Source organism: Delphinus delphis, chromosome 11 (assembly GCF_949987515.2).
Source record: "Delphinus delphis chromosome 11, mDelDel1.2, whole genome shotgun sequence".
Lineage (NCBI taxonomy): Eukaryota > Metazoa > Chordata > Mammalia > Artiodactyla > Delphinidae > Delphinus > Delphinus delphis.
In genome coordinates, this window is record NC_082693.1 from 36,860,391 (window position 1) to 36,887,700 (window position 27,310).

The following is a 27,310-nucleotide window of genomic DNA, read 5'->3' on the forward strand; positions in this document are numbered from 1 at the left end:
TGGTATATTAATGAGGTGACTTTGGGAAAGCACCTACGGATGGGGGCTGGTTGCCAGTGGAGCCAAACATGTGATTAGAGGGTTGGAATTTTTAGTCCCACCCCGTGATTTCCGGGGAGAGGAGACAGGCCAGAGCTTGACTCAATCACTAGTGGCCAATGAGTTCATCAATCATGCCTATGTAATGAAGCCTCCATAAAAAGCAAAAAAAGGAGGAGGTTCAAAGAATATCCATACAAGGGACCCAGAACGCCACCACGTACTGGGCACCAAGCTCCACAAGGACTGAAGCTTCTGTGTTGAGGACCTCGCCCTGTGTATCTCTACATCTGCCTGTTGATTTGTGTCCTCTGATATCTTTTGGAATCAACTGGTGACCTAGTGAGTAAATGGGTTTTCCTGAGTGCTGTGAGCTGTTCTGGCAAATTAATGGAACCCAAGGAGGGGGTCATGGGAACCTCTGATTTATGGCCAGTCAGTCAGGAGCAAAGGCAATAACCTGGGCTTGTGACTGGTGTCTGAAGTGAAGGGCAGCCTTGTGGCATGGAGCCCTTGACCCGTAGAATCTCATTCTATCTACCACTGGACAGCGTCAGAATTGAGTTGACAATCGTGGGTGTGGGGAAGCCTACACACACACACACACACACACACACACACACACACACACATTGGAAATGGGTCCAGGAACCCTTTTAAGAGGTAAATGCAACTTCAAAAGTAAGGCCTGTAAAGGTATAGGAGCCTCACTAAGATAATCTCGGTGAGGCAATGGGGATCATGGAATGAAGCAGAATGTCAGCGAGATCTCTTTTTAACCTCCAATGCATGATCCATCTTGGAGGATGTTTTGATATTTTGTCTGATCCTGAATTCCATAGATAACTGTAACCTAGTTAAGAGTCAAAGCTCCAATGTGCCCATCTAAGCATCCTAGTATATCCGAAGAAGCATTTTGCTAACTGATAATATTTTCAGGACCCCTAGAAAGTACCCTAGAATGATACTTCTTTAAGAATTTCCTTCCTCTCAACCTAGGGCCAAGACGGGAATAAAGACGCAGACCTACTAGAGAATGGACTTGAGGACACGGGGAGGGGTAAGGGTAAGCTGGGACAAAGTGATTGAGTGGCATGGACATATATACACTACCAAATGTAAAACAGATAGCTAGTGGGAAGCAGCCGTATAGCACAGGGAGATCAGCTCGGTGCTTTGTGACCACCTAGAGGGGTGGGATAGGGAGGGAGGGAGGGAGGGAGACGCAAGAGGGAAGAGATATGGGAACATATGTATATGTATAGCTGATTCACTTTGTTACAAAGCAGAAACTAACACACCATTGTAAAGCAATTATACTCCAATAAAGATGTTAAAAAAAAAAAAAGAATTTCCTTCTTCTCTTCCCCACAGCTAGGCCCCACCTTACTCCTTTCCATTCACATCGTCTCCTGTCTAGAATGAATCTTCCCTGGTTCCAAGATCCTTTACAGCTTCCACAAGATAAATACTGTCTAATACCTCAGATTCCAGGAGCCTCACCCTTCCTGCAGGGCAGGGCCTCTCCTGGAAAGCAGGAAGCCAGGAGATGGGAGATTGGAGCTCCCCGAACTCCTGGTCTAAGGCTAACCTGGCAGCTCAGGGCTGATTCTTCTAGCTAGGGTGGTAGTGCTGGAGCCTGGGCCATGACTAATTGCTTTTAGTGTCTTCACACAGCAGCAGCATTTACAGCCTGTCTTTACTTTGCAGAAGTTGAAGTGCATCAGAAAGGTTAAGCCCCCTTGTCACCCCTTGGCCCCCTCTGAAGAAAGCTGCACAGTGGACTGGGCTGGGTAACCCCTAGGAGTCTCGGCACACGGCCTCTTGCCTGTATGACTCCCTCAGAGGCCACTAAGGTGATACCGTGGGGTTGCTAGGAAGTTCACTCAGTGGGGGCTTAGCTGGTGGTCCAGTGGTAAAGAATACGCCTTACAGTGCCGGGGACAGGGGTTCGATCCCTGGTCAGGGAGCTAAGATCCCACATGCCACGGGGCAACTAAGCCTGCGCGCTACAACTACTGAGCTCGCGTGCCTCAACTAGAGCCTGCGTGCCGCAAACGACAGAGCCCACGTGCTCTAGAACCCGCGCCCCACAACTAGAGAAGAGACAGCCTGCACGCCACAACTAGAGACGAGCCCGCGCACCACAACGAGGAGTCCCACGTGCCTCAACAAAGATCCCGCGTGCCGCAACTAAGATCCGACACAGCCAAAGAAACAAATTAAATAAATAAATAAGTAAATAATAAAATAAATCTTAAAAAAAAGAAAAAAAAAGTTCACTCAGTGGATGGCGTTTCCAATCTGGGTTAAGGAGTCCTTTTCTCTCTAAAAACTTGTAGGAGACAGGGTACTAGACAAGAAATTTCTGAGAAGAGGAAAAGTTGACTAACAACAGATCTGGAGTCTACTGTTTGAATGTAAACTTTCATATCAATATATGTGTGTAAATACAAATATATACTACACACACACACACACACACACACACACACACACACACGTGCAATGGACCAAAAAGGAAAAGAATAAAAAGAACAGAGTAAGTTCTGGCCACTAAAATTATGTCAGTATTAGGCAAATGCCAGTTCTAAGTTAATCACATAGGATACATTTTTGCCTTTGGCTTAAAGAGATTTATTTTTTCACAGTTCCAGAAGTCCAAGATTAAGGTAATGGCAAGTTTTATTTCTTCTGAGGCCTCTCTCCTTGGCTTACAGATAGCTGTCTTCTCGATCTGTCCTCATATGGTCTTTCGTCTTTCTGTGTGTTCTCTGTATTGTAACCTCCTTTTCTTTTTTTTAAATTTAGGATAAATTTTTATTGTTGTGAAATAACCTATCTGAAATCTAACTTATTCTTGAAAATAAAAACTGGAAAAATGGGGAAATTTAACAAAGTTAGTGACATCTGTCACTAAGGTTGAGGCCACACTTAGGAAGTACCATCCATTCCATTTATTATATACTTATTGAGTGCTAGGTGATGAAAGGATTTTAAAAGTCTGAAAAGGATCTGAGGCAGCTTCACAGAAAAATCACATTTGAACTGGCTCTTGAAAAAGAAAGCAAAAATTTTCTGGTTCTAAAGCTAATATATGCCCACTGTAGAATCTTCAGAGCGAACATTGTACAAGAAACCCCACCACCCAAAATGGGTCACTGTTAGAGTTTCACGTGCTTCCTCCCTTCTTTTCTTCTTTTTTTCTTTTCCTTTCTTTCTTCCTCTCTAGCTCTCTCTCCTCTCTCTTTTTTATTTAACATTGGAATTTTAGCCTGTTTTTAGTCTGTCTTTCATGTAATATTACATAGTACGTATTTTGAAGGACAGAAGTGTTTTTTAAAAGTATATTAGTTCCTTGTTAATAAATAATACAGGGCTTTGTAGAAAAATGCGAAAATACAAGCTTGCAAATGAAAGAAAGAACAAATAAAAAGAAAAAAGTCACCTATTATCTCAGCAAGCAGAGATGATCACTGTATATATATTGGAGTATAACCTTCAAGGATTTTTCTACACACATAGATATAGTGCCTAGCACACAGTAGGCACTCGATAAATATCTGTTAAATGAAAAGAATGAGTACAAATGTTTTAAAAATATGTATACATTTACAAAAATGGAAATCATACCACAGAGTTTTTCAAACATATTTTTTCACTTAACAAGATATGGTCTCCTATCCTGAGTTATGTCCGTAAACACGGGTCTACACCATTACGGCAAATGCTCCTTAACCGCTTGACTGTGCCATATATTGACATCCAACCTACTACTGCTAGACAGTCACACTGCCTGGTGGACAGGAGACTGACAGGTGGAGATGGGCCCTGAGCTGAGACTTTTCAATGAAGGAAAACACGGCCAACGACAAAGACACAGGAAGTGCAGGTTGAGTTTAAGAAACAAAAGAATTATAGTTTCACTGAAAGACTGAAGCAATTATCAGACTATACAGTTAATTAAAAGACCGAATGGGGTCATCATGTGAAGATCTTGATGCCAATCCAACCACAATTACTATCTCCCAACATTTATAATAGGTTACAAATAGAATATTTCTGATCCTTCACTGCAATCTTGTGAGGTATTCTGAAGAAGCATTATTATCTTGCCATGCTTACTGGTACGTTTTACTAATAGTACCAATGTAAAATACAGAAACTTCTTCTCTACTCTTCCTGGTGATATGCATCAAAGGAGAGGATACATAGAGAAACCTGGTTTGGTCTTTCTTACGTTGCTTACAACCTACTGAAACAAGCAAGACCTTCCCATATAAAGTGACAGTGTATCATAAAACATTTGCGTGATAGAGACCAAACTGTACAATAGAACAAAGAATAAGTCCAGAAAGATTTCAGAGACATACATACATACATATGTACATACAGGAAGGAAGGAGGGAAGGAAAGAAGGAAGTAAGGAAGGAAAGAAGGGAGGGAGGTGGGGGGAGGGAGGAAGGAAATTGGAACCTGCAGAAATCAGGTAAGGTTTTATAAAGAGTTAGGACTTGAACTATGTCTAAAAATAGGTAGGATTTAGACTGGGGTAGGGAAGGCATTCCTTGCACTGGAAACAGCACAGGCGAAGACATGGAGGCCAGATGTGCACAGAACACCCACTCAGATGAATCTCGCTACAGCAGAGGGAGCAAGGTACACGTTCTTGAGTAATAAGAGGTTATATTGGTTTAGCAAAAGCTGATTAAAAAATTGTAGAGGGAAAACCACAATATAAAAAAACCAAAGAATATACTATAACTCAAACGTTGTCCAAAATTACTTTGGGGGATAAATAAACAAAAATACAATTTCAATCGCTAAGACACTGTGTGATGGACTGGCCCACTCAATATTTGTTCCCACGTCTTTCTAGTCCAGCTCTGTATCTAGAGGATAGAGAGTTATACTTCAACTAAAAAAAAGCTTAAAATTGATAGTCTTTGAAAACCTGGGGTCCTCGGGAGGCGGGGAATGGCCTTCAGTAGTGAAAGGCTGGGACCCAGTAAGCACTCTCATAAGAAAAGGTGTTTTCTCTCTTCTTACACAAAATTCATGACTTGGGGGACGAGGGGAAGATGGCGGAAGAGTAAGACGCGGAGATCACCTTCCTCCCCACAGATACACCAGAAATACATCTACACGTGGAACAACTCCTACAGAACACCTACTGAAGGCTGGCAGAAGACCTCAGACCTCCCAAAAGGCAAGAAACTCCCCACGTACCGGGGTAGGGTAAAAGAAAAAAGAATAAACAGAGACAAAAGGATAGGGACGGGACCTGCACCAGTGGGAGGGAGCTGTGAAGGAGGAAAGGCTTCCACACACTAGGAAGCCCCTTAGCGGGCGGAGACTGCGGGAGGCGGAGGGGGGAGCTTCGAAGCCGCGGAGCAGAGCACAGCAACAGGGTGTGGAGGGCAAAGCGGAGCGATTCTTGCACAGAGCATCGGAGCCGACCGGCACTCACCAGCCCAAGAGGCTTGTCTGCTCACCCGCTGGGGCAGACGGGGCTGGGGGCTGATGCTCGGGCTTCGGTCAGAGCACAGGGAGAGGACTAGGGTTGGCGGCGTGAACACAGCCTGCAAGGGGCTAGTGCGCCACGGCTAGCCAGGAGGGAGTCTGGGGGAAAAGTCTGGACCTGCCGAAGAGGCAAGAGACTTTTCTTTCCCTCTTTGTTTCCTGGTGCACGAGGAGAGGGGATTAAGAGCGCTGCTTAAAGGAGCTCCAGAGACGGGCGCGAGCCGCGGCTAAAAGCACGGACCCCAGAGACGGTCATGAGATGCTAAGGCTGCTGCTGCCGCCACCAAGAAGCCTGTGTGCGAGCACACGTCACTATCCACAACCCCCTTGCGAGGAGCCTGTGCAGCCGGCCACCGCCAGGGTTCCGTGATCCAGGGACAAATTCCCCAGGAGAACGCACGGCGTGCCTCAAGCTGGTGCAACGTCACACAGGCCTCTGCCGCCGCAAGCCTGCCCCGCACTCCGTACCCCTCCCTCCCCCCGGGCCTGAGTGAGCCACAGTCCCCGAAGCAGCTGCTCCTTTAACCCCGTCCTGTCTGACCTAAGAACAGATGCCCTCTGGCGACCTACATGCAGAGGCGGGGCCAAATCCAAAGCTGAGCCCTAGGAGCTGTGAGAACCAAGAAGAGAAAGGGAAGTCTCTCCCAGCAGCCTCAGAAGCAGCGGATTAAATCTCCACGATCAACTTGATGTACCCTGCATCTGTGGAATACATGAATAGACAACGAATCATCCCAAATTGAGGAGGTGGACTTTGAGAGCAAGATTTATTATTTTTTCCCCTTTTCGTTTTTGTGAGTGTGTATATGTATGCTTCTGTGTGAGATTTTGTCTGTATAGCTTTGCTTCCACCATTTGTCCCAGGGTTCTATCCGTTTTTTTTTCTTCTTTTAAAAAAAACATTTTTTTTCTTAATAATTATTTTTTATTTTAATAACTTTATTTTATTTTATCTTACTTTATTATATTTTACTTTATCTTCTTTCTCTTTCTTTCTCTTTCTTTCTTTCTTTCTTTCTTTCTTTTTCTTTCTTTCTTTCCTCCCTCCCTCCCTCCCTCCCTCCCTCTCTCTCTCTCTCTCTCTCTCTCTCTTTCTTTTTTTCTTTCTTCTTCAGGACACTGGTCCACAAGAGACCTCCCAGCTCCACATAATATCAAACGGTGAAAATCTCCCAGAGATCTCCATCTCAACACCAGCACCCAGCTTCACTCAACGACCAGCAAGCTACAGTGCTGGACACCCTATGCCAAACAACTAGCGAGACAGGAACATAATCCCACCCATGAGCAGAGAGGCTGTCTAAAATCATAGTAAGTCCACAGACACCCCAAAACACACCACCAGACGTGGACCTGCCCACCAGAGAGACAAGATCCAGCCTCATTCACCAGAACACAGGCACTAGTCCCCTCCACCGGGAAGCCTACACAACCCACTGAACCAACCTTAGCCAATGGGGACAGACACCAAAAACAACGGGAACTACGAACCTGCAGCCTGCAAAAAGGAGACCCCAAACACAGTAAGATAAGCAAAATGAGAAGACAGAAAAACACACTGCAGATGAAGGAGCAAGATTAAAACCCACCAGACCTAACAAATGAAGAGGAAATAGGCAGTCTACCTGAAAAAGAATTCAGAATAACGATAGTAAAGATGATCCAAAATCTTGAAAATAGAATGGACAAAATGCAAGAAACATTTAACAAGGACCTAGAAGAACTAAAGATGAAACAAGCAATGATGAACAACACAATAAATGAAATTAAAAATACTTTAGAAGGGATCAATAGCAGAATAACTGAGGCAGAAGAACAGATAAGTGACCTGGAAGATAAAAGAGTGGAAATAACTACTGCAGAGCAGAATAAAGAAAAAAGAATGAAAAGAACTGAGGACAGTCTCAGAGACCTCTGGGACAACATTAAACACACCAACATTCGCATTACAGGGGTTCCAGAAGAAGAAGAGAAAAAGAAAGGGACTGAGAAAATATTTGAAGAGATTACAGTTGAAAACTTCCCTAATATGGGAAAGGAAATAGTTAATCAAGTCCAGGAAGCACAGAGAGTCCCATACAGGATAAATCCAAGGAGAAATACGCCAAGACACATATTAATCAAACCGTCAAAAATTAAATACAAAGAAAGCATATTAAAAGCAGCAAGGGAAAAACAACAAATAACACACAAGGAATCCCCATAAGGTTAACAGCTGATCTTTCAGCAGAAACTCTACAAGCCAGAAGGGAGTGGCAGGACATATTTAAAGTGGTGAAGGAGAAAAACCTGCAACCAAGATTACTCTACCCAGCAAGGATCTCATTCAGATTTGATGGAGAAATTAAAACCTTTACAGACAAGCAAAAGCTGAGAGAGAGTTCAGCACCACCAAACCAGCTTTACAACAAATGCTAAAGAACTTCTCTAGGCAAGAAACACAAGAGAAGGAAAGACCTACAATAACGAACCCAAAACAATTAAGAAAATGGGAATAGGAACATACATATCGATAATTACCTTAAATGTAAATGGACTAAATGCTCCCACCAAAAGACACAGATTGGCTGAATGGATACAAAACCAAGACCCATCTATATGCTTTCTACAAGAGACCCACTTCAGACCTGGAGACACATACAGACTGAAAGTAAGGGGATGGAAAAAGATATTCCATGCAAATGGAAACCAAAAGAAAGCTGGAGTAGCAATTCTCATATCAGACAAAATACACTTTAAAATAAAGACTACTGGAAGAGACAAAGAAGGACACTACATAATGATCAAGGGATCAATCCAAGAAGAAGATATAACAATTGTAAATATTTGTGCACCCAACATAGGAGCACCTCAATACATAAGGCAAATACTAACAGCCATAAAAGGGGAAATCAACAGTAACACATTCATAGTAGGGGACTTTAACACCCTACTTTCACCAATGGACAGATCACCCAAAATGAAAATAAATAAGGAAACACAAGCTTTAAATGATACATTCAACAAGATGATCGAAATTGATATTTATAGGACATTCCATCCAAAAACAACAGAAGACACATTTTTCTCAAGTGCTCATGGAACATTCTCCAGGATAGATCATATCTTGGGTCACAAATCAAGCCTTGGTAAATTTAAGAAAATTGAAATTGTATCAAGTATCTTTTCCGACCACACTGCTATGAGACTAGATATCAATTACAGGAAAAGATCTGTAAAAAATACAAACACATGGAGGCTAAACAATACACTACTTAATAATGAAGTGATCACTGAAGAAATCAAAGAGGAAATCAAAAAGTACCTAGAAACAAATGACAATGGAGACACGACGACCCAAAACCTATGGGATGCAGCAAAAGCACTTCTAAGAGGGAAGTTTATAGCAATACAATCCTACCTTAAGAAACAGGAAACATCTCGAATAAACAACCTAAAGCAATTAAAGAAAGAACAACAAAACCCCAAAGTTAGCAGAAGGAAAGAAATCATAAAAATCAGATCAGAAATAAATGAAAAAGAAATGAAGGAAACAATAGCAAAGATCAATACAACTAAAAGCTGGTTCTTTGAGAAGATAAACAAAATTGATAAACCATGAGCCAGACTCATCCAGAAAAAAAGGGAGAAGACTCAAATCAATAGAATTAAAAATGAAAAAGGAAAAGTAACAACTGACACTGCAGAAATACAAAACATCATGAGAGATTACTGCAAGCAACTCTATGCCAATAAAATGGATAACCTGGAAGAAATGGACAAATTCTTAGAAATGCACAACCTGCCAAGACTGAATCAGGAAGAAATAGAAAATATGAACAGACCAATCACAAGCACTGAAATTGAAACTGTGATTAAAAATCTTCCAACAAACAAAAGCTCAGGACCAGATGGCTTCACAGGCGAATTCTATCAAACATTTAGGGAAGAGCTAACACCTATCCTTCTCAAACTCTTCCAAAACATAGCAGAGGGAGGAACACTCCCAAATTCATTCTACGAGGCCACCATCACCCTGATACCAAAACCAGACAAGGATGTCACAAAGAAAGAAAACTGCAGGCCAATATCACTGATGAACATAGATGCAAAAATCCTCAACAAAATACTAGCAAACAGAATCCAACGGCACATTAAAAGGATCATACACCATGATCAAGTGGGGTTTATTCCAGGAATGCAAGGATTCTACAGTATATGCAAATCAGTCAACGTGATACACCATATTAACAAATTGAAGGAGAAAAAACATATGATCACCTCAATAGATGCAGAGAAAGCTTTCAACAAAATTCAACACCCATTTATGATAAAAACCCTGCAGAAAGTAGGCATAGAGGGAACTTTCCTCAACATAATAAAGGCCATATATGACAAACCCACAGCCAACATCGTCCTCAATGGTGAAAAACTGAAAGCATTTCCACTAAGGTCAGGAAGAAGACAAGGTTGCCCACTCTCACCACTCTTATTCAACATAGTTTTGGAAGTTTTAGCCATAGCAATCAGAGAAGAAAAGGAAATAAAAGGAATCCAAATTGGAAAAGAAAAGTAAAGCTGTCACTGTTTGCAGATGACATGATACTATACATAAAGAATCCTAAAGATGCTACCAGAAAACTACTAGAGCTAATCAATGAATTTGGTAAAGTAGCAGGATACAAAATTAGTGCACAGAAATCTCTGACATTCCTGTACACTAATGATGAAAAATCTGAAAGTGAAATCAAGAAAACACTCCCATTTACCACTGCAACAAAAAGAATAAAATATCTAGGAATAAACCTACCTAAGGAAACAAAAGACCTGTATGCAGAAAATCATAAGACACTGATAAAAGAAATTAAAGATGATACAAATAGATGGAGATATATACCATGTTCTTGGATTGGAAGAATCAACATTGTGAAAATGACTCTACTCCCAAAGCAATCTACAGATTCAATGCAATCCCTATCAAATTACCAGTGGCATTTTTCACAGAACTAGAACAAAAAAATTCACAATTTGTATGGAAACACAAAAGACCCCGAATAACCAAAGCAATCTTGAGAACGAAAAACGGAGCTGGAGGAATCAGGCTCCCTGACTTCAGACTATACTACAAAGCTACAGTAATCAAGACAGTATGGTACTGGCACAACAACAGAAAGATAGATCAATGGAACAGGATAGAAAGCCCAGAGATAACCCCACGCACATATGGTCACCTTATCTTTGATAAAGGAGGCAGGAATGTACAGCGGAGAAAGGACAGCCTCTTCAATAAGTGGTGCTGGGAAAACTGGACAGGTACATGTAAAAGTATGAGATTTGATCATTCCCTAACACCATACACAAAGATAAGCTCAAAATGGATTAAAGACCTAAATGTAAGGCCAGAAACTATCAAACTCTTAGAGGAAAACAGGCAGAACACTCTATGACATAAATCACAGCAAGATCCTTTTTGACCCACCTCCTAGAAAAATGGAAATAAAAACAAAAATAAACAAATGGGACCTAATGAAACTTCAAAGCTTTTGCACAGCAAAGGAAACCATGAACAGGACCAAAAGACAACCCTCAGAATGGGAGAAAATATTTGCAAATGAAGCAACTGACAAAGGATTAATCTCCAAAAGTTTAAGCAGCTCATGCATCTCAATAACAAAAAAACAAACAACCCAATCCAAAAATGGGCAGAAGACCTAAATAGACATTTCTCCAAAAAAGATATACAGACTGCCAACAAACACATGAAAGAATGCTCAACATCATTAATCATCAGAGAAATGCAAATCAAAACTACAATGAGATATCATCTCACACCAGTCAGAATGGCCATCATCAAAAAATCTAGAAACAATAAATGCTGGAGAGGGTGTGGAGAAAAGGGAACACTCTTGCACTGCTGGTGGGAATGTGAATTGGTACAGCCACTATGGAGAACAGTACGGAGGTTCCTTAAAAAACTACAAATAGAACTACCATATGACCCAGCAATCCCACTACTGGGCATATACCCTGAGAAAACCATAATTCAAAAAGAGTCATGTACCAAAATATTCATTGCACCTCTATTTACAATAGGCAGGAGATGGAAACAACCTAAGTGTCCATCATCGGATGAATGGATAAAGAAGATGTGGCACATATATACAGTGGAATATTACTCAACCATAAAAAGAAACGAAATTGAGCTATTTGTAATGAGGTGGATGGACCTAGAGTCTGTCATACAGAGTGAAGTAAGTCAGAAAGACAAAGACAAATACCGTATGCTAACACATATATATGGAATTTAAGAAAAAAAAATGTCATGAAGAACCTAGGGGTAAGATAGGAATAAAGACACAGACCTACTAGAGAATGGACTTGAGGATATGGGGAGGGGGAAGGGTAAGCTGTGACAAAGCGAGAGAGTGGCATGGACATATATACACTACCAAACGTAAAATAGATAGCTAGTGGGAAGCAGCCGCATAGCACAGGGAGATCAGCTCGGTGCTTTGTGACCACCTAGAGGGGTGGGATAGGGAGGGAAGGGAGGCTCAAGTGGGAAGGGATATGGGGATATATGTATACATATAGCTGATTCACTTTGTTATGCAGCAGAAACTAAAGCAACATTGTAAAGCAATTATACTCCAATAAAGATGTAAAAAAAAAAAAACAACTCATGACTTATCCAGTGTTTATGTCTCAGCTCTGCTAGGCCTTGGCCTCCCACTTTCTCTCTACTGGCTTCCCCGACTTCTGTCAGTCACGCTCAGCCTCATATCTGGAAAGTAACCTTGAACTGTCACCCCTCCCTCCTGTCTTTACTGCAAACAGTCTGAACAACTTGCCCCTGACCTCATCATTCCTCTGAACCCAGGATCCACTGGCAAATCCGGGCTTCACCCTTCAGGAGCTGTGCTGACCCTGGGCAAGTAGGTTAACTTCTCTTTACCACAGTGTCCTCATCTGTAAAATGGAGATAAAGCAGTACCCACCTTACAGAGTCCTTATAAAGTCTCCATAACTGGGTCCATGCTCGGCCTGATTCTGGTAAGCGAGGGTGACTGTCACTGCTACTATTGCTACCTCTTCCTAATCAAGGCAAGTGGCCTTTTCTCGGTCCTCATCCCTTCACTTCCCTGCACAGGAGGGTCACTGTTTCCGGACCTCCACCACCTTGCCCCTCGCCGCATCCTCCTACACGCTGCTTCCTGCCTCCTTTGCCAGCTCCTGTCCTCCTCCCAGCCTCAGTGCGGGCAGCCCTTCTCCCTCCATTCGTCCTCCGCACACTCCAAACTCTTTCCTTTGTAAGTTTCAAGCCTGAAGTGTCAGGCTTCACCCCGCAAGGGCATCTTTCATATCTTTTTCCCCCCAGGCCTTTTCATTTTACAAAACTAGAAATCCTCTGCGTTTTGAAATAGGATCTTCCTCATAAATACTACTTGCTAATGATCACGTCACTTAACATGGCATGTGTTTCTTCATCTGTAAACTGAGAAGGCTGCAGGGGAGGGGCAATCTCTCAGGTTCCCTCCTGCTCAGAAAAATTTCCACAAATTGTTTTCAGACCCCAGCTGCCCGCCGGCCCTCCCCACGTGGATGTTTGCCATGACCTCCAACTCCACGTGCCTCACTGAACACATCACCCGACCTCACACATCAGCTTTTCTATTTCTGTTCACGATAATGTTCGTTCCCCTCCTCACTCAGACATGGAACCCGGATATCTAATCAGTCCCCAGGTCCTATCAACATTCTTTCATACCGTCCCTTCCTTCCTCTCGTTCCTTCCAGCTCCCCAGTCCTAGCCTGGCCAGTCGCTTCCCCCCGTGCTGCCTACTGAGCCCTACCCACTTCAGGAAGATGCAGGTTCTCCCTGAAAATTCATGTCTTGCACATTCCTCTTCACCCTCCCCTTGCCAATCATAACTGTTCCTAATAGCTGAATCCCTGGAACCTCAAATTCAAGGCCCAGATTGCTCTTACCTCTCTCTTTAAATTTCTCTCCCACGATGTTCCTTCTGAACCTTCCATTCCTGTGACGGACCTACTTATAAGCAGTTTTCTGCTTTGCTTCCACCATCTTGGTCCTAACATACTTCCCGCAAACCCCTTCCCCATCAAGCTCATGCTCATTTAAGTACATTTCTTTCAAAGCCCATCTTGCTGGCTTGCATGCTTTTTTTTTTTTTTTTAATTTCAAGCCAACCTTCTCTGTGAGGTCTTCCTCCAATGACCAGCTCATGACTGATTATTTACTTGTGATGAATTCTTACAGCACTTTTGTATAGATTACTCACTGGCTTATAGCAAGAGTTCTTATATCTTTTCATGATCTCCTTATGGAGTTATCCAGTTCCCTAATTATTATACATTTTCAACTTCTCGAGGACAGGGACCACAGCCCTCTTAGCTCTCCAGCACACGGTGATAGTAAATATGTTAACAATAATGGTGATGACTAAATTGAAAAAGCAAGCTATGATAATCTGTCTATAGACAATACAGCAGCAATCCTCACAAACACAATTTCACAGGAAAACATAACAAAAATGGGAAGTTAAAGGAAGCAACACATACAGCCCCACAGCACAGTTTTCATTAAGTCTGCCACTTAATTTCTTTTACATTTGATCCGGGCATGTGAGAATTACGTGAAAGTGCATTTAAAACTGTAAAGTACTATATGAATGGAAGGTATTTATCATGAACATCCCGGCCTCTATGCCTGGAATGTTTGAGAACTCTTGGCATGATTTCTACAAGTTCAGAGAAAGGGTTGTATTAAAGGAGTGGTTCTCAACTGGGGACCATTTTGGTGCCCATTTGACCATGCCTGGAGACATTTTTTGTTGTCACAAGTGAGAGGGTGTCGCAGGCTTCTAGTGGAGAGAGATGCTGCCAAACACCATACAATGCACAGGGTCGCTGCCCACAACAAAGCCTCATCTGGCCCCAGATGCCAAGAGTGCTGAGGGTGAGAAGCCCCATGTTAAACGAAGCTCACCAGAGGATCAAGACTGACCATTTCTGCACGGGGCAGAGACGAGCTGCTCACTTCCCTGGAAAGACTGCCCCCTGCGTCCTGTCTTATTCACAGTATCCCAGCACCTGCTCCTACCACTCCACAAGGCTGTTCAGGTTCCCAGATGGTCTTTTATTTTCTTAATTTTTATTTTTTTATTTAACTATTTCATTTTGTTGGAAAATATTTGACTAGGTAATACATGTACATAGTACAACATTCATAGAGTACATAAGAGTCTACAGGGAAAAAAGCCTCCTTCACTCCTTATCCCCCAAGAAGTTCCCTCCCATGTTTTCTTCTATAACTTTTACAGTTTTATTTTTTACATTAAAATCTTTGACTCATCCAGATGATCTTTTAAATGTCTGTTATCAACATGCCCAGCCTACGATGTTGGGGAGTTAACCTACCCATATTCAGATGTTTTGAAACTATTCTGATTTCTCAAAGTCAGAAAATATTAATAAACTCTAGAAGTTAATGAAGTTAATCTGTAACTCTGGATATAGGAGGACGGACTGTATATTACATTACAAAAACTAAAGTTTGATTTAATTAAAACAGTGAGTGTCTTTGAGCAGTGTGAATACCACACAAGTAAAAATCTTTCTCATCAACTGAAAATTCATGGATTTAAATAATCACATACACAGTTTAAAAACAGCTTGGCATATTACAGCCTTTGAGAAATTCTTTTTCTTTGCACATGTATGTTTTTGCTATAGTAATATCTGTGATCAAGGATTACTATTGAACTAAAAACAATAAACAGGAGTTTATTTTTTTTAAGTCCTAGCTGTTAGGACAGCTAACTCCCAACAAAATACTCCAGGAAAAACAGAAATAATGACAATTTGAAAGCACCACAAAGTGCTTTCAAACTGCATGTAAGGAGGTTCATTTATAAATATAAACATTAAAAAATGTGCCATTATTTGAAAAGAGAAAATATAATAAAACACACTATAACTAAATACCAAATGATGTTATAGTCCTTGAACAAGTTTTTTCTTCTCTTTGGACCTTTGTCTTAGACAGAATCTGAAGTTCAGATTAACTGATGCACTCTCAAAGATCTCTCCCACTTCTAAAATCCTCTGAATTTATGATTCTGTAGACTGTTTCTTAATGAATCACTTTCATTTCAGAGATAAGAAGATGGGCTTGTGGACAAGTCTTTTGAATAGGTGACTTAGACTAGGAGTACTCAGTTCTGACTACACATAGAAATCACCTTGGGAGTTTTAGAAAAATAACAGTGATAACCTGCCCCCCTAACGCACACCAGTTTCTGATTCACTTGGTCTAGGATGGAATCTAAGCATGGATATTTTAAATGCTCTGTAGGGGATTCTAATGTGCTGCCAACATTAAGAGCTACAGATTACATTGGGTTGGCCAAAAAGTTCATTCAGGTTTTTCCGTGAGATGGTATGGAAAAACCCGAATGAACTTTTTGGCCGATCCAATACTAAGGGTTTAAAACAAATGCAGCAGGAGCCCAAGTTGGTAAGCTGAATGAGCAAAGCAGATTGGGCACAAGAAACTGGAGAACATGTGTCTCATCTATTTCAGTAAAAGTAAGACAGATCTTTTGGCTTCTTTTCAAGAAATGCCAGAAATCCCCAGGCTTTAAGTGAAATTCTGATACTGTACTTAAATGCTGACAACTAATTCCAAACAATTTTAAGAGAACATGGAGGTCCCACAAAATCTACCCACAGGTTTCATTTGCTTCTGCAGCCACCAGTTTGCAACATAAACAAAACCAGTTCAATAACCCAAGCCCAGCTTTTCCTCTGTGCTCTGTCCTGCTGCTCTCCCAACTCAGAGCCTCCCCCTCCCAGACCTTGGGCCATAACCTCTCCCTTTCCTTTTCCTTTCCGTTGTCTCTTTTCCAATCATCTTCATCATTCCTAAGACATGGAAACTGAGACCCACACATTAAATCTTTATTTGGCCCTGGCTGCATCACTGGATGGGCTTCTACGCCCGGGAAAATTCAGGTTATAAACTGTAACCTGAGGCTGTGACTCCAAGATGTCAACAACTGGTGAGCTTTGCCAAGTCAGGGGAAAAGCCGGTCAGGCTCATAATTTCACATTACCAAGACTTTATCAAACAATATATGGAAGTCTTCATTTAATGTCTGCTTCGGTTTTGCTTGCTTTTAAATCTAAACCACTGCGTATGAGAATTATCCCTGGTGTTGTTATTGTTTTTGTTTTGTTTTTTGTTTTTTAAGTTCCTATGTCTGGGCTCTGCCGCAGGATGACTAAATCTGAATCTCTGGAAATGGGAGTCTGGGCACTGGTAGCTTTTAAAAGACTCGAGGTGAGCCTAATGTGACGCTCACGTTGAGAATCGTTCATCTCTACCCGTCTCCTAAAACTGCCGATTAGCAGCGTGTTTAACTCCAGACGACTATCATCTTGAGTTCTTTTAACTTGTTCAAGGATGTTCTCACCTCTGTTCTCATCGTACCTTCACAACTCTGTGAGTTTGGCCGCTTGGACACTATCATCGGCATTGGACAGATGAGAAAACGAGGCATTAAAAATGTTAACTGGGGCTTCCCTCGTGGCGCAGTGGTTGAGAGTCCGCCTGCCGATGCAGGGGATGCGGGTTCGTGCCCTGGTCCGGGAAGATCCCACATGCCGCGGAGCGGCTGGGCCCGTGAGCCATGGCTGCTGAGCCTGCGCGTCCGGAACGGGAGAGGCCACAACAGTGAGAGAGGCCCGCGTACCGCAAAAAAAAAAAAAAAAAAAAAATGTTAACTGAGTTGCCCCAGTGGACCCAGCTAGTTATTGGCAAAGACACACTGTAGCTTCACCTGAGGCAGAGTTCCTTGATCGCAACATGGCTGCCTGCAAAGTTTCCCCAAACCATGGTGCTTCCCTATCACTGAATTCCTTTATGCTTAGTAGTAACCTTAACACACAGGAGGTGAGTAGAAAAACCGATGAATAAAATGTGATCAACTTCCAGAAATAAGTGTAACAATGTTTTTTTTCTTATCATACTTAACCCTTCCCTTATTTTATTTATTTTTTATTATTTATTTTTAACATCTTTATTGGAGTATAATTGTTTTACAGTGTTGTGTTAGTTTTTCCATTTATACATACATATATCCCCATATCCTCTCCCTCTTGTGTCTCCCTCCCACCCTCCCTATCCCACCCCTCTAGGTGGTCACAAAGCACCGAGCTGATCTCCCTGTGCTATGCGGCTGCTTCCCACTAGCTACCTATTTTACATTTGGTAGTGTACATATGTCCATGCCACTCTCTCACTGCGTCCCAGCTTACCCTTCCGCCTCCCCGTGTCCTCAAGTCCATTCTCTATGTCTGTGTCTTTATTCCTGTCCTGCCCCTAGGTTCATCAGAACCTTTTTTTTTTTTTTAGATTCCATATATATGTGTTAGCATACGGTATTTGTTTCTCTCTTTCTGACTTACTTCACTCTGTATGACAGACTCTAGGTCCATCCGCCTCACTGTTTTTAAAAGACTCAATTTAGGGTAAGTGTTCTAAGTTGTCCTTCTGTGAAATCTATGCTATTTGGAATGTGCTTCCTTCCACGAACCTGCACACCACCTTTCATAGATGCACATTCTCCCAGGGACTGAGAACATTCAGGTAGTTTCCATTAAGGTATTATTTTCAGAGTATTTTCAAATGATTAAATATTCATTGAATATTAGAGGTAAGGGGAACTTTCCTGATCAGCTTCCCCCATCTCTTCTGATAGATGAGAAACCTGAAGTCCCTTTTAATTCAATATATATGGACCGCTAACATTATGCCAAGCACTGCACAACCATTATCCTCATTACACCTTCTGACTAACTCATCGTACCACTACCACCACGTTTAACAAATGGGCGGTGGGGTGGGAAATGAGGCTCAGAAATGCTAAAAAAACACAAAACTTGCTCAAGGTCCCCAGGCTGGAGACCTGGGACTGATTCAAAGTGTATGTCCTTATCCTCCACCTTCCATCACCTGGACTGACGATGGTGCAAAAAGTGAAAGATAAATCTTTATTTAAAGGTGAGGGGATCAGTGGACACATTTGATGAGGTAGAAAAGTGGCATGTAGGCTAAGCCTTCACAAATATATAGCATTTCAGTAGGCATTCCAGTTTGGAATCAACATCAATATTGAGGCAGAAAAGTGAAAGGAAGGGTATAGGGTGAACTGGGAGAAAGAGGTGAGGATTGTGGAGGGTCCCGAGTGCCCAGCTAAGGAATTTAGACTTCAATTGTAGGCAACTGGAACCCACTGAAGGTTTTCAGAAGCAAGATGAGTTTTAGAAATGAGTTTTGAAAACACAGATCACATGGAAGTGTCGAGATTGAATTAGGGGAGCAGAGCTTGGTACAGAGATCAGCTAGAAGCCCATCACACCTCCTTTGCTGGCTACTTCACTCTTTACCACGCGCTGTGCTTGCATCTGCTCCCCTGAGCGCTGGTTTCTTCGGGGCACCTCAATGTCCGTTTCACCGTTCTTGTATCCCAACCGACCGCTGCAATTGCCCTGTCTAGGGCAGATAACAGAGACCTGAACCCGGGCAGTGGGAATGGAGATGAAAAAACAGATCTGTGGAGCATGTGCAGCACCTGGTAACTGCTCAGAAGCGGAGAGAAGGTAAGAGAGAAGGAGAAGCAGAGTAGAAAAAGACTCTGACGTTTCAACTTAACAGGGGAACAAATAATGAGATACAGAAAGAAAGGGATGGTCAACAGTAGCACAAAGTGCTGAACAAGATGTTTTGGCCAAGGTCTCAATGCAACAGGCATTTATTAAGCAGCTACTCTGTGCTGGGCATTAGGGGAACAGTAATGAATTAGACTGGTCTTTGCCCTCAAGTATCACCCAGAGGGAGGAAAAGACGGCCTAGCAATAACCAGGTTCCTGGCCTCTTAGTCTCAGGACAAATGTCCCCTCTCACACAGGCCCTCCTAGAGGGTCATCTGTCTCAAGCACCCTCCCCCATCACATGATCCTGTTTTATTTCTTCATTGCTGGAACAAATCTCCAAAATTCATTTATAGGTACATTTATTGTCTGTTTCCCCCAGGAGAATGGAAGTCTCACAGAAGCAGGAACTTTATCTTGCTAGCTGCTAACTGCCACATAAACCCTCAGTAGGAAAAACTCATTGAATATGTTGGAGGGGAAAAAAAAAAGTGAATAAACGTCAAGGTTAAGACCTCGAGCCAAACTAGGTGAGTTTCTCGATGCCTACGGCGACATACTGAACACTGAATTAACTCTGAAGGGTAAAGCCATTTTGAGATTGGGGTCCAAACCGAAATCCAGGGAGCCCACCATGGATCTGAGCCCTGACTCGGCTGTTTCGCATAGATTTCAGGAATACCCACCCAGCGAGAGATATTTAACAATGAGGCCAGCCAGCCGCCTGGCTCAGGTTTTATTTCAGTTGTCCTTCTGACGTCAGAAGAAGCACGAGTTGCTGCACAGTTTCTTCTATCAAGGTGACAAATTACAGCCTTGTTGGGCCCAGCAGTCTGCAAACCATAGATTTATTCTCTCCTCCCCCTTATATTAAAAATTTTTAAACCCACGGCAGAGATGTCAGATTCCTTTCCAAATGCAAATAAATCCTGTTTCCTAGCTCTCGGGTCTTTTTTCACTCATGAAATACATCACCAGGGATTCGTATGCGGAAGTATGTGATCCTGGTGCCAGTTAGGTTTTCACCGTAGAACCAGTGCAATAAAAACCGGGTCCGCGCCGCAGAGTGAGACACAAAGGACTCTCAAAATTGTAGCACCACCTTCCTAAGCCGAAGACAGCCTGTGAAAGGCACCCGAAACTCCGTGACGCGCTTACCGCGAAATTCCTTTTGCCGCCATATGCACTTGTACCTTCTCTGACTACAGTTCAGCCCAAACCCAGGGCCGGGCGATTCCGCAGGGAAGCGGCGCCCAGGCCGCCCTGTAACCTGGAGGTCCCAGTGGGCGCTGAGGAGCCCGATGCTCCGGAAGGCGGATTACGGTGCGGGGCGGGGACGCGCACCAGGGCGAAGGAACACCTTCCTCCGGGCACGGCCGCGGCGAGGTTAAAGGCCTTTTGTGGCAACGTTTAGGGAAGCGAGCGAGATGCGGGGGTGGAGGGAGGAGGTGGGAGTGCAGGCGAGGACTGTCCGCGCCCGCGCCCCGCGCAAGCGGTGGCCTTTTGTTCGCCAGCTGAAGCGGATCCCAGCTCTCAGAGTGGCACTTCTCTCTTTCTCTCCTTCTTCATTTGGGAAAGAACTTCTTTGGGGCGGGAAAGGGCAGTGAGTCACTGCCAGCATCCTTTAGCAATCACCCCCTCACCTCCACCCCACGACCCGCATCCTCCCACTCCTATTCATACTGAGAGCGGGGCAGAGCTCGAGAAGGGCCGGCAAGCGTGCTCCCGTTTACTCGGGCTCCGCGCCTCCGCTCCCCGACCCGCGGCCAGTCCCCGAGACCCAGACGGCCGCACACACAGTCCCGAGGACATCACATGCCCTCCTCGGGGCCCTGCGGACACAGGAAATTCCCCGCAACTGCCCGGCATTCAAACACTCGTCGGGTATGCAGTCGCGCCCTCACCTCGGCCGGGCTCTCCAGACCCTCGTGGTCCCTAACCCCCGTGTGACTGAACCAGATCTGGTGCCACAATCTGTCCCTAAGAAAACAGACTCCAAAAGTAAGCCAGAGCCCATGCAAAGGTGAAATAAGGGGCCCTGGCACCTCCTTACACTGTCGTGGGCGGTCAGGAGAACCGGGGATCTGGACTTTTCCTAAAAGCAAAATCCGAACGCATCCGGCACAGCCGCGCACTCCTTCCTTTCTCGCCGCATGGATGACTTCTGCATTACCGCCTCCTCTCACATCTAAAACATCCCTTTCCTCCCCGCCGCCGCTCCCTCAGCTCTCCCCGGGAACGCGAAATCACCTTACCTCGGGCAATAAAGGAAAAGTGGCAAAAGGAGACGTCAAGGTATCCGCCCTTCCGGGATTTTCCCCCGGCCGTGCGACGTCCTTTGTGTCAAGGTCTGGCTGCCTCAGCGGAGGAAAGGTGGCCTCCGTCAGTGAGGTCTGGGCAGGGAGGCTCAGCGTGGCGTGGCGGATTTCCGAGGAAGGTGAAGGGCGGCGACCTTCAGGCGGAGCGGCGTGGCTGCCCCAGCCCGCGCTCTCCTGTCTCTCCTCCTTTCGGAGCCGATTGCATCAGAATCTCCCCCCACCACCAACCCCCACCCACACGGTGCTCGCCAGCCTCGCACTTACATCCACATGCTCGGCCGCCGAGGGCCTCGAATCGCAGTCATTCTCCTATTGGGGGGCGCGTCGCCCCTGTGCATCCATGGCTCGTGACGGTTTAGCTGGGAAAGTCAGGCTATTCCTCCGCGTCCAGCGTGCCGTCGCCTCCCCTCCTGCACGCCCGCTCTTTAACCGAAGCTGCGTGTCACTCAGCGGTGCCCGTCACATGGTGCCTCTGCCGGCGGCCGCCCCTTGCTACCTCCTTGTCACCGCCCGCCGAGGATGCAGCGACCGCGGCCGGCGGAGACTGAGCATTCGGGAAGAAGGGAGGAGTGAGGGAGGGGTTGCGGGTCGTGCGTGTGCGGGGCGCGCCGGCAGTGGCACCGGGAGCAGAGGCTGCGCGCAGCCTGGACACCTGCCCCACGCCCCCCTGGGGCCTGGCAGCGAGCCCAGAGCCCAGCTGCGGCGGCGGCTGGAGAGCCCTCGGGGATGGAGGAGGTGGGGGCGGCTTGGGGGGCGCGGAAGGAGGAGAGGAAGGCTGCGCCCTGCGGGACTGGGGGGGCGCTTTTGGGGTCAGCGCCAAGGCCGGGCCGGGGCACGGGAGCGAGGGGAGCTGCATTGTGGGAAGGGCGCCGCGTGAGGCTGGCCGTGGGAGTGGCTGGTCGGCGCGCAGCCCCGCGAGCCGCTAGCGCCGCAGGAGCCGCGGGTATAGAGGGAGCGGCGTGTCGGCTCCCCCGGGAAGGCGCCGAAATGGCCGGGGTCGGCGGGGAGGGAGCCGAAGCGGCTGGGGCAGCGGGGAACGCTGCACCTCTGGAAACCCTTTGTCCGCAACCCGCAGTGGGAGGCACCTCCTGTCCTCCGGATCCAACACCCGCAGACCTCGCCAGCCCTCCCCGAGATCTGTTCTGGGGGGCTCTGTTTGGGGATTGGGTGGTTTTGCTGAACTGCGGGTGCACTCTGGCCCGGCGGGGAGACCCCACGTGATTCCGCTCCGGGCTCGGCGCGTCGGGGTTCAGGGAGCCCGGCGCTCCAAGTCGGGGGCCAGCGGGGAGCGAGGGCGCAGGATGGAGGGGCCTGGGACAGCTGGGCCCATTTCCCTTTCTTTTGCTCACTCTTTGTTCCAGGCACAGCCCCCTTGAACTGACTGGGCACTTCCTTGCCGGGGAGTGTGTTTCCTTAAAATGGCGACAGGAAATCCCACCTGCGCGTCAGCCAATTAGACTGTCAGCACAGCGCGAATTTGCGAGGTGGAAACTCGAGCCTTTTATTGACGGGAACGGTTCCGTCTCCGTGTTCCATCAAAACAGGAAAGGGAAGGTGAATCATCTGTCAAAAATTAATCTACCTGGAGCATTTCAAGGGGGCCGACCGAGTAGCCTCTGTGACCGAGTGGCTATGGCTTTTTAGTCAGCGCTGGAAAGGAGAGAATACAACCAAACTCCTCGTAACTGACTAAAAGCCTCGTTCCGTCCAGTCTTCGTTAGTTCAAGAATGGCTATCAGAGAACTCTACTCTGAAGGCCAGCTCTTGAATAAACCTGAGAAATGGAAAGGCAGTGCAAACAGAAGGGAAGATACCGGGCAGCCTCGTTCAGACAGACCTGCCATCAAATTCTGCCTCAAACACTGCGTCCCTTGCCTGCTTAACTTTTGTCTTTAGTCATGTTTCCCGATTTGTAAAAAAGAGAGTTAGTAGGACCCATCTCATAGTGATATTCTACAGGCCACCAGAAAGTTGGTTCTTCTCCCCCTTCCCTCCTAGAGGAAGCTAATTTAAGATGAAATTACTAATTATAAGTAGTGTGCACCTTGCCTGGCAGAGATAATTCTTATGACTAAGGTAGGAAATCTGAACAGGCAAAGTACGTAGATTGTGAGCATAGCTCCATAAGCCAGTTGAAATGGTTACCTTTGTTATCATCATGTGTATTCACCAGTGTTTGGAGAGCATCTGATCGCAAGCTTATCTTTTGATTACAGTTTTAACTTATTTGCTAGTTTCTGTGCACCAAAGACTGCAGTTAAGTAGCATTTTAAAAATTGGATTCAATAATGATGAGTTGGACTTCACTCCTTGCCAATTACTGTGCTAAGCACTTTACATATAAATATTATTACGTGTAATCCTTTCAACTACTCAATTCGGTATTATCCTGTTTGTATAAACAAGAAAGCAGGTTTGAAGAGGCTAAGTTGGCCACGTTCACTTAAGACAGTAAGTGGTGAAAGGGGACGTGAGGGAAGTGGTTCCCATTCAGGCCTGAATTCAAAATCCACGCTCAGGCTTAACCATGATGCTACGACCATTTGCAGGTAGACACTCTTGGGCCTTGAGTGTGCGAAGATCTTCACCCCTCCTCTGGCTTTTAGTTGACAACCTGGAACTGAAGGGTAGACATCAACATGGAGGCTGAAGTGAAGAAGCTGCCGTGGGGAGGATTGCGGGGAAGGAGAGTGTGGGTGGTGTTCAGGACGAGTGCCTGGTCACTGCAGTGGGGCTTTTCCTCCAAAACTGCTGGTAGGTGAAACTTCCTTTCAGCGGTCCTTTCAGTAGCCCAGCACTTAAACCCAATTGCTGTGGTCTCAAATGGGGGAAAGGGGTGTCGTGATGATGACTCTGCTATTCACTGTGTGCTTCCCGAGAGATAAGCAACAGGATAAGCACCTTACAGATGGTCTCTCGTTTAGTCCTCACATCATTCCTAAGAGGTTGCAGACCATCCTACCCCCTGATTCAGAGGTTAAGAAATTGATTCCAAGTCCACCCAGCTCTAATTGGCATATCTAGTCTTACATCCGGAGCTGACGCCAAAGCCAGTTTTCTGTGCCTGGCTCTAAAATGTTCCCCGATGCTGGAACAGCCGCCTTTGGAGGACCAAAGGCAGGTCCTCCAAAGAGGTCCTCCAAAGAGGTAGGACAAATCCCAGGCCCCTCTGCCTTCACATGGGGACCACTTCCCTATTGCCAGAGACCTCAGGACTCAGTTTGCTCTGTAATAGGTTTCTGAGCCCCAAGAGCATTGTCATTCGGATCTAATGTTACTGTGGACCTTTGCAATTGAGTAGCTAGATTTCCCCAAAAGATATTCAGGTAGTCAGGACACATTTAATGGGTTATACTGTGGACTGCCCTATGGAACTGAGAAAAGAAAAATTCTGTATCTGAAAGGGAGGTGGGAGCAGGAAGCTCTAGTGTGAAAGGAGAACTGAATCACCTCAGGTCACCTGGGAGTTTTCTAGTAGCTCCATAGGCCCTTTCTGGATGGTTCCAGGAAGGAGGGGCAGCTTTGTGAAGAAAGATCAACCGCTTCCCAAAGCAGATTCAGCCTGAACTTGAGCCACATCTGCTCTCATCCCAGCTTCACCCTGTACTCACCCGGTTGTACCTCTTCTCCATCTGGGTTGCCCAATAGGACAGCTGTGCGCTTACAGAGAAAAGGTGCTTTCCTCCATGGGTTTTCAAAGCTGTCTAAATATATCTGGTCTAATACCAGTAGACTTCTTGTGCATGAATTTTGAAATAGGATCAAAACTACCTTCTGAATATGTATAGCTGTTTTCCTTTTTAACTGGTTATAGGACAGTCTGAATTTTGACAATGATGAAAACAGAAATGTCAATTGGTGCGGTTATTACAGTCTAAGTGTCCTGAGCACTTCCTATTTGTGACAGAAGCAGTACAGCCATCTGAAAAAAATCTTGCCTCATTAGAAACTCAGTTATTTATTTTGAAATCAGTCTTTTACTCCTATTCATAGGGTCTGCCCTAAAACAACAGATGGTCTTTAAAATTATTAGTGCTTCTTTTGACTGATGCAATCACATCTCTTTGCCCGATTAACCCTTTTTTACCAACTTTGATGTTCCTTGGAGCTCATCCATAGATGACAATATTTTGACAATAAGAGTTAGTTAAAGCAGCCAGAGCAAAAAGTAAATTTGCAACGAAAAGAGTCCCCAGTTGTCTGGCCTATCCTTCTGCAGATACGTGGTACCATGTTTCCTACCCCCTTGGTAGCACTGTGACAGGGCCTGCTGTCACCTCTGCCAGCGTTGCGATGGACATTCTACCTCATCAGATTTGTAACTGGCTCTGGCAGGAGGTCAACAACTCCCGCTGATTCTAAACTGAATTTAAATTAAAATCCCAGAGCAGGCTTCTTAAAAAAATGTCCATTGTTTCTGATTTCAGCCCAGGTCAGTTTTGTAGGGTCACAGTTAGGGAAGCAGGGACTGGGGTTTGTTAGGTATTGTGACAATATGGCAATACGGTTTCATTCGTTTAAGCTCAACTAAAGAACCAGGGCCAGTGATCAGTCCCAGAAGTTTAATGTCTAATTTACCCGACGTGTATGCATTGTTATGCAGGTCAACTTGAGTGGATCTCCCTAGCATGTTACCAAATGAGGTAATGAGACCCATCTGATGATCGAATGACTCTGTGTCTCCAGAGTATTCACCACAATGCTTGGCACATAATAAGTGCACAATAAATGGTATCTGTTACCGTTCTGCACACTTTGCAGAAATAAGCACAAGACAATGAATATTCAAAGCCCACGTTTATAGGCACAAAGTATTCTCTAATGCTCACTCCATACCGAAACAGCTGTCAAGCCCACACCTCTACTCCCATTCTTCCCACTACGGGACTAAGGAGACAAGGTATTTATTAGAGAATAGTTAGTCCTTCAGGTTAACTCCAAACCTTACTGTTAAAGTGAGAAAGCGTAGTTTAGGCTCTACATAAGAAATGTATTAATTAAAAAGTAGAAGTGTTCCCAAATCGAATATCACATCTATACTTTTTAATGGTGCCAGTGTAAGTTAGCACAACTTTATGTGAGGTAGCAATTTAGTGATTAAGAATGTGGGCTCTGAAGCCAAATTTTCTTGAGTTCTAATTCTGGCTCCACAGCCTACTACGTCTGTGGCCTTTGATGAGTTGCTTAACTTCTCTGTGCCTCAGTTTCCTCATCTTTAAAATGGAAATAAACAATAATACCTACCTTATACACTTATATGAAATATGTTTGTTAATATGTGTAAACACTTAAAGTAAGTCACAACTTATCTCAGGTATTTAATAAATAATAATACTAATTACCGGAAAATAATTTGACAATAAATAGGAAGAACTTAGATCCCATTGGTGTCACTTCTGGGAGTCTGCATCCTAAAAATAATGCACAGAGATGTTCACAAATAGCACAGAAGGTAAGGGCACAGGCTTTGGAATCAGGCAAGTAAAGGTAAAAAGCATGTTTGAACGTATTCATTCAAAGCAAGGATAACATAAATTCATAAATGACAGATCAAAAGTAAATACTCAGGTGTCTAGGCTAGGGGAGACCTATAAACCCTCTGTAGAGATACTGTGGGAAACAGAATACAGGGCTGACTGTTCCTTAGTCCTGATCCGATGTGGTTACTTTTGGTTTCTTATTAGTTTGGATGTCCGAAGGCAATACAGCTGGAG

General features: G+C 44.7%; 1 protein-coding gene across 1 annotated transcript in view; it reads right to left on the reverse strand.

The window, feature by feature from the left end:
- The window catches only part of SLC38A1 (solute carrier family 38 member 1), a 68,093-nt gene extending 46,402 nt beyond the window's left edge, over positions 1-21,691 (reverse strand). The window contains exon 1 of the mRNA XM_060024632.1: positions 21,534-21,691. The gene's annotated coding sequence lies outside the window, so the exon portion shown is untranslated. The remainder of the gene's footprint in view (positions 1-21,533) is intronic.
- Positions 21,692-27,310: the final 5,619 nt, after the last annotated feature.